The sequence below is a fragment of the Theropithecus gelada genome, chromosome 8, assembly GCF_003255815.1.
Source record: "Theropithecus gelada isolate Dixy chromosome 8, Tgel_1.0, whole genome shotgun sequence".
In the NCBI taxonomy this organism is placed as follows: domain Eukaryota; kingdom Metazoa; phylum Chordata; class Mammalia; order Primates; family Cercopithecidae; genus Theropithecus; species Theropithecus gelada.
Genome location: NC_037676.1, coordinates 596,268 through 605,064, shown reverse-complemented (window position 1 = coordinate 605,064; position 8,797 = coordinate 596,268). Strand labels below are relative to the sequence as shown.

Here is an 8,797-nt window from a genome sequence, read left to right as displayed (position 1 = left end):
TTATTAATATTTTTGTTTTGCCTCCACCTGCCTTGTTTTCCAAATTTGTGTCTTTCCTTTTATATACATTTTGAATGTACAACTTTTTACAGAATTAAACCCAATTGATACCTCTTATCAACTTATCTTTGCTAAGGATTTCCACTTTCTAAGTGGTCAGAAATTGATTTCCACCCATTGTTTTTGCCAGCTTCCTTCCTTAAGTGCACAAGGTGTGGTGCATGGGGCACTGGGCTGCCCCTCGGAAGACCTGGGATCCCGCACGGTTTCTGGCCTCCCTCATAGTGTGGTCCTGGCAATATTCCTTCACCTCTCCGGGCCTCAGTTTGCTCATCTTCAGAGGTGGCCTTGCCAGATCTGTCTCCAGGCATGTGTGTGTGTGTTCGCAGGCGAGGGAGCTGTCATGGGTAGCTCCGCCTACTGGCAGCTGTCTCAGGGGCCCACAGCAGGGGCTGCTTTCCTGGGTCAGACCCAGCAGTGGCAGGAGTGTCCACCTGGGACGGCCTCACCCAGTGCTCACCCAGTTCTCAGCCTCCCCCATCCCACCATTAGGGCACCCATTGCTGTGCTCCTTGGTTTGAATATTTATGTGGGCCCTAGTTCCCCCTCGCTATGTGAGGAAGGCCACAGCTGTAACCTCTTATACCTTTATTGTTGTAAACTGTCACGTTCTGCAAACAGGTCACAGAGCATTTGGAGAGTGGACAATCTTGTAGAGAAATTACGCAAAGAGAGGCTTTGCCTTCATTCATCTACTTTGCATTTATTTATTTATTTATTTATTTAAGACGAGCCTCGCTCTGTTGCCCAGGTTGTAGTGCAATGGTATGATCTCGGCTCACTGCAACCTCCGCCTCCTGGGTTCAAGAGATTCTCCTGCCTCAGCCTCCCAAGTAGCTGGGATTACAGGTGCGGGCCACCATGCCTGGCTAATTTTTGTATTTTTAGCAGAGATGGGGTTTCACCATGTTGGCCAGGCTGGTCTCAAACTCCTGACCTCAGCTGATCCACTTGCCTTGGCCTCCCAAAGTGCTGGGCTTACAGGTATGAGCCACCATGCCCAGTCCATTAATCTACTTTGCTTTTAAATTTTGTATTATTGTTATTATTTTTGATAGCAATGAAAACAGAGGAGGTATAGGGACATGATGATGAACGCCACCTTGGGGTTGGGGTTGGGTAAAGAAAGGCCTGACTTACTGACTGATTTATTTATTTATTGAGATGCCGTTTGACTCTTGTCGCCTAGGCTGGAGTGCGATGGCGCGATCTCGGCTCACTGTAACCTCCGCCTTCCAGGTTCAAACGATTCTCCTGCCTCAGCCTCCCGAGTAGCCGGGATTACAGGCATGTGCCACCATGCCTGGTTAATTTTGTATTTTTAGTAGAGACGGGGTTTCTCCATTTGGTCAGGCTGGTCTTGAACTCCCAACCTCAAGTGATCTGCCCACCTCGGCCTCCTAAAGTGCTGGGATTACAGGCATGAGCCACGGCGCCCGGCCTACTTTTTATTTTTTACTTTTAATTGTGCTGCAAAAATGTAACATATTTACCATCATAACCACTTTTGAGAGTATGGTTCAGTCATGTTACATAGACACACATTGTTATGCAATAGGCCTCTAGAACTTGATCTTACAAACCAAAACTGTGTGTGCTTTGCTTGTTATTGAATGCTGACTCTGCCCAAAGCATTGTGCTGACCACGAGGACCAAAAAGGAAAGGAAGCAATTGATTGCCAAGCAGAACTTCAGAAAAGACACAGGACTCCATCAGCTTGTCCACCTCCAACTCCCACGGACCCTAAGCAGTTTTGCTAAGGGCAGGAGAGGTGGCAGAGCAGGCAAAGTCTGCCACCTGGTGGCAGGAAAGAGTCACAGTCCACAAGAGAGGCTTCAAGTGGATCCCACAAAAGAAGTAGAGAACAGGAAAGGGGAAGACATTTAGTGGCAGGTATGCAAAACAGAAGGAATTGTTGGATAAATGGAAGTGAAAAAACATTTTTGGCCGGGCACGGGGCTCACGCCTGTAATCTCAGCACTTTGGGAAGCCAAGGCAGGTGGATCACCTGAAGTCAAGAGTTCAAGACCAGCCTGGCCAACATGGTGAAACCTCATCTGTACTAAAAATACAAAAAAATTTAGCTGGTCGTGGTGGCACATGCCTGTAGTCCCAGCTACTTGGGGAGACTGAGGCAGGAGAATCGCTTGAATCCAGGAGGTGAGGTTGCAGTGAGTCAAGATCGCACCACTGCACTCCAGCCTGGGCGAGGGAGGCGTTTCACCATGTTGGCCAGGCTGGACTTGAACTCCCGACCTCAGGGGACCCACCCACTTTGGGCTCCTAAAATGCTGGGATTACAGGCATGAGTCACTGACCCCGGCCAATAGCTGTACTTTTAATAACCAAAAAGTGGAGGCAAGCCAAATGCTCATCAATAGGAGAATAGATACATTATGGTATAGACAGTAATAAAAAAGAATGAACTACTGTTTCACAAACAGAATGAACCAATGAACCTCATAAACATAACGTTGACTGAAAGAAGCCAGGCACACGAGACTGCACACAGTGTAATTCCATTAACACCAAGTTCAGCCACAGACAAAATTCACTGGTGATCACAGAATTTAGAGCAGTAGTTGTCTCTGGTAGGGTTAATGCCTGAGAATGGCATGAGGGACTTTTCTGGGGTGGTGGGAATGCCTGATACCTTGAGCTGAGTGTGGTACGTACGTTGTGCAGCACATTACACGTGTGTATGTATATACACACATTCGCACATGTACATATAAATCTTTCCCTGCACTCTTCCTTCAAAACAATTACCATTTTTGTAATTATTAACTTGTCTATTTTTATTTTTTTTTAGTTTATCATCTCTATTATGCTGTAAACTCAGAGGACAGACCTCCAGGCTTTTTGGAGGGTGTCTACTTACATAGTAGGTGTGAATTACATATTTGTAGGATGAATACATGAATGAATGAATAAATGAATGAATTTTGGCATTTTGGGATGCTTTATTCTTGCCCTAGAGGGAATAACACTACTCAGAATTGCATGGAATGGTCAGGAGTAGTGTTCATCAGAAAGTTTAAAAAAATTTTTTTAAATTTTTTTTTTTTTTTTTGAGACGGAGTCTTGCTCTGTCACCCAGGCTGGAGTGCAGGGGCCAGATCTCGGCTCACTGCAAGCTCCGCCTCCCGGGTTCACGCCATTCTCCTGCCTCAGCCTCCCGAGTAGCTGGGACTACAGGCGCCCGCCACCTCGCCCGACTAGTTTTTTGTATTTTTTAGTAGAGACGGGGTTTCACCGTGTTAGCCAGGATGGTCTCGATCTCCTGACCTCATGATCCACCCGTCTCGGCCTCCCAAAGTGCTGGGATTACAGGCTTGAGCCACCGCGCCCGGCCTAAAATTATTTTTAAATTAAAAATTTTTTTTGAGACAGGGTCTTGCTATGTTGCTTAGGCTGGTCTTGAACTTGTAGGTTCAAGTGGTCCTCCCACCCTGGCCTCCCAAAAGCTGGAATTATAGGTGTGATCCATCTTGCATGGCCCCATTGGGACGTATTTTTTTTTTCTTTCATAGATAAGGAAACAGAAGTATCATTTAGTAAGCATCTAACATGTGTCAGGCCCTGTGCTTTGCAAATGTGTCCTTTAAGCTTCATAACAGTTCTTGGGGATAAGCACTGTTTCCTCAAGTAGGAGGAGAAGATGAGATTTAGAGTTCGTAACTCATCCAAAGTCACACTGGAGGGCTGAGGACGGCAGGCGTGTGGGTGATTTAGGCGCTCCCTTCTTGCAGTTCTTCCTTTGCCCTCTGGTCTCTGTGTTCCCTTTGGTATTCCTGGAGAGAAGGCCAGAGCCTTGTTGACACAGCTCCAGAGGGAGTGGGGCACTCCCTGGGGCAGCGTGGCAGCTTCATCTCTACCTTCCCGCGGGCCAAGCACAGTGCCTGGCACACAGCGAGTGCGGGGCAAACCCTCTAGGAGTGAATGGAAAAGCTGTGATGATATGAAAGAATATTATTACATGTTCCCCCGTCCTATACTTACTCATCTTTCATAAACGTGTAGATTAGAAGCGGCTCGAGGGCAGTCTTGGTACAAACTTCTCTGTATGATGCTCTGTGGTGGGCCACAGTGGCTGAAATGTCCCATTGGAGTAGAAATCGGCAAACTGCACCCTGTGGGCTAAATCTGAAAACTGTCTGTTTGTATAAATAAAGCTTTATTGAAACACGGCTCCACTCATATATTGTCTACGGCTACTTTCACTGCATTGTAGAGTTGAGTAGTTGTGATGTGGCCCGCAGGCCCTGCAAAGCCTACAATGTTTACTCTCTGGCCTTCACAGAGAAAGTTTGTTGATCCTTACAATTGAGATTCCCTTTGTGGATTCAGCTTGTCTCAGCCTCTTTGAGATGAACTTTGCTGAGAGTGGGATGGCAGGTGCTCTGGTGAAGGAGGAAGTAGGCAGCAGTAGACAAGGGCAGAAGCCTCTAAAGTTTGACCTCCCCCACCTCATAGTTTACTCATTGTTGCCCCAAATTTACACAACTCAAGACAGGAATCTCAGGATGAAGTCCCGGGGTGCAGGCGTTCCCTAAGCCTAGCTGGTAGCTCTTCTCTACCAAAATAATAATAATCCAAACACAGCATTTCGCGAGGCGGAGGCAGAAGGATTGCTTGCGACCAGGAGTTTGAGACTATCCTGGGCAACATAGTGAGACCCCCACACCCACATCTCTACAGAAAATTAAAAAGTTAACCAGGCATGGTCGTGTGCACCTGTAGTCCTAGCTACTCAGGAGGCTGAGATGGGAGGATTGCTTGAGCCCAGGGGATTGAGGCTGCAGTGAGCCATGATGCTGCCACTGCACTCCAGCCTGGGTGACAGAACAAGACTCTGTCTCTTAAAGAAAAATATCCTGGGAGAGGTGCTGTCCACCTCTCCCATCGCTACAATGAGTGTCTCAGCCTCCTGAGTAGCTGGGATTACAGGCATGGGCCACCATGCTCCGCTAATTTTTTTTTTTTTTTTTTTGTATTTTTAGTGGATGGGGTTTCACCATGTTGGCTAGGCTGATCTTTTTTTTTTTTTTTCATTCAAGATAATTAAATCATTTATTGATTACACATGATAATGGATGATACACAAGCTTCATTCCCATCTATAATTCTATCTGGTACCATTATTCAATTTAGATATATTGCATAGGATGTGCCAACAATCACTTTTATAACCAATAATTCCATGAGTTTGCTTGGATAATCCCTTTTAATGGTGAACTTCAGGTCACAATAGTAACTATCATTTCAACTACACCAAGGTTTCTGAAGACAATGGCTTCTCCACCCAAGCAGGTTGTGTATAAATTCCAAATACAAACTGGCATCACCCTGAAGGAATTCTAACTTCACACTGTTGGGGAAATTTACCAAGATGGCTTCAGAGTAGACTAACTTTACACAGCACGTTAAAAGAAAAAGACATTTATTCAGCGTCACGATCAGACTATTACATTTAGCAATCAACAGCATGGGTGAAAAAAAACCTCTACATTAAAACCCTTTGTTGGAATGCTTTACACTTTTCACAGAACAGAAACTAAAATAACCTGTTATACAATTTGTCACAAATACAGTCCTCCAGTTTTTGCCCATACATATGAGTGTTTGTCTAAAACATGTGTTCTTTGTAGCAACTAGGCTCTGCCACCACTGTGCTTGACTGAATTCACAAATCTGTTGTAACCTGTAGCTTCCCTGGTCACTTCTCTGACTCTCCTCTCCTGCTAAGCTTTGTTTCCTAATTAAAATCTTCTGCCACTGCCATAGCTACTGCTGCTGCTGGAACCTCCAGAGCCCCTTGGTTTCGTGGTTTTGCAAAGTATTGGCCTCCACCGTCATAGGGGCCAGAGCTTCTGCCTCCAAAATTTCCTCCTTTCATGGGTCCAAAATTTGAAGACTGATTGTTGCAATTGCCAAAATCATTGTAGCTTCCACCACCTCCAAAATTGCTTCTATCATTACCAAATCCTTTATAGCCATCCCCACTGTCACCACATTCATCACCACCACCATGGCTGCCACCAAAGCTACCACAACCACTGAGGTTTCCTCCATGACCAAGGTCTCACAGAAACCACCTCCACGACCACCACCAGAGTTTCCAGAACCACTTCGACCTCTGGCCTGATGAAGCACTTGCCATCTCTTGCTTTGACAGGGTTTTCCTAACTTCACAGCTGTGGCCATTCACAGTATGGCATTTCTGAATGACAGTCTTATCCACGGAGTCATGGTCGTCAAAGGTGTCAAAGGCAAAGCCCCTTTTCTCGCCACTGCCTCGGTCAGTCATGATTTCGATCACTTCAATTTTTCCATACTGTTCAAAATCATCTCTTAGGTGATGTTCTTCTGTGTCTTCTTTAACGTCACCAACAAATATCTTTTTCACAGTTAAGTGGGCACCTGGTCTCTGAGAATCTTCTCTCGAGACAGCTCTCTTTGGTTCCACAACTCTTCCATCCACCTTGTGTGGCCTTGCGTTCATGGCGCATCCACCTCCGCCACAGTGGCATATGTGAGAACCAAAGGCCCTGGAGAGCTTGGTGTTTGGATCTCTCACTACCACACAGCCTGGGAACATTCCCCATTGCTCAGAATGGCTCCTCAGGCTCTCATTGGTTGTTTCAAAGCTCAACCTTCCAATGAAGAGCTTCCTCAGCTGTTCCGGCTCTTTAGGAGGCTCTGACTTAGAGATGACGGCAAGAAGAGAGACTTGAAGGATGCTTCTTCCACGGCGTCCATGGGCAGAAAGCCAGGCTGATCCTGAACTTCCGACCTCAGGTGATCCACCCGCCTTGGCATCCCAAAGTGCTGGGATTACAGGTGTGAGCCCTGACATCCGGCCTTGTTAAGGTTTTTTAACACAAGTGACTCCATTTTGATTCTGGAAACTTTCCCAGTTTCCATGCCAGGTACACAGAACAGGGAGTGGGCACAGTCAGGAAGTAAAGGTGAAAGGAACATCAAGAGCCCAAGAGGGTTGAGGGCTCCCAGCTAGAGGTGATCTTAGTGAGCTAGGGTGGGGAGCATTCAGCAGCCAGAGCAGAGAGAAAAGTAATGTGATTCTGGCAAAGAGGGCTGGGCCCTGGCGTGGAGCATTTTAGGGAATGCATGAATCGGAGAGGTGGGAGGCTGCGGCCCCCAGGTGATGGCACACCAAGGTGGAGGACAATGGGAGTGATTGCCCTCACCAGTCCCCAGATGTGTTATCACTGACCTTGTCTAGAATTGCTGGGACATGGTGATAATAAACAATAGACTGACTCTTAGTAGCTTTTATGATTGTTTTAAAATTCTCTTGTTACAATGCCACTTCCCTTCACCCTTGGCAGGAAACTGGCCATGGGGCACTGCATATCCCTCTTTCTTCTTCCTTTTTTAAGAGACAGTGTCTCGCTCTGCTGCCCAGTTGGTGTGGTGGTGTGATCATGACTCACTGCAGCCTTGACCTCCAGTGCTCAAGCGATCCTCTCACCTCGGACCCCCAAATAGCTGGGATTATAGGTGCACACCACCACACCCAGCCAATTTTGTCTATTTTTTGTAAAGATGGGGTCTCACTATGTTGCCCAGGCTGGTCTTGAGTTTCTGGGCTCCAGCAATCCTCCCATCTCCGCCTCCCAAAGTGCTGGGATTACAGGTGTGAGCCACTGCACCTGGCCCTGCACTGTGTATTTCTGCAGTGCCTCCATGCTAGTCATGAGCTGGTGCTTCCTTCTACTGTCTCCAGATGCTTTCTAGACCGGTGCCCTCTTTCTTCCTTAGTAGGGAGCACCACGGTACCTCAGTCCCACCCTTCACATTGCAGGCAGTTGAGGTGATGTGCCTAGAGTCATAGAGACGGTCAGTGCATGGGTGAGGAAACTCCCAGCTCCCAGGCCTGGGCTTAGCTCATGAGCCACGCGACCTCCTAGCAGGCAGGTGTGAGGCTGCCAAGGGAAGGGTGCTGCTGGGAGAGGGGTGCTGCTGTGGCTGGGGAGACAGGATGGTTGTGGGAACTCTCACCCTAACGGGCGGACTGTGGATTCTCCTGTCCACTAATGGGTACCTCTAGGAACAGGTCCTTCTAATTGTTAGTGAATCTGAGCCTACGGGGCACTGGAGGTGGCTGCCCTGACCTGTTGTGCCATTGATGTGATGCAGTGAGAAGATAATTCGGCATGAATTAGAAGACAAAAACCACTTCCAAATAACAGGAGCAGCAGCAACAGCTACTACCTGCTGAGTGCTTACTTACTGGTCAATACTCATGGAGCACTTGCTATTTGCCAACCTCCACGCTCAGTACTTTTGAGCTCACTTAATCCTCCCGGCAGTCCCATGAATTATCCTCTCTTATTATCCCTGTTTTAGGGAAGAGCACATTGAAGCTGATAGAGGTTAAATGACTCGTTCATGATCATCCAGCTAAGAAGTGGCTCAAGAAGAATCAGGATTGAGATCCAGCCATTCAATACTAAAGCCCACTCAAAACCAGCATATGGCTCTGCGCCCACGGATGAGTTCTGGGTGGCATCCCAGGCCCCTGTTCCCAGGACAGGCAGCCAGCAGTCCCGGGAGCAGCCCCTACTCCCCGCTTGCCCTGTCCCCACTGCCTCTCATACACTCTGTCATCAGATATTTCTTGAGTCCCACAACAGGTGTCCTGCAGGCACAGGTCAGGATACTGCCTGGGATAAGCGGGTAGAGGGGTGTGGAGAACGAGTTCTTGGCCAT

General features: G+C 47.4%; 1 pseudogene; it reads right to left on the bottom strand.

Moving 5' to 3' along the window:
* Window positions 1-5,785: 5,785 nt before the first annotated feature.
* Window positions 5,786-8,797, bottom strand: LOC112629809 (annotated as a pseudogene).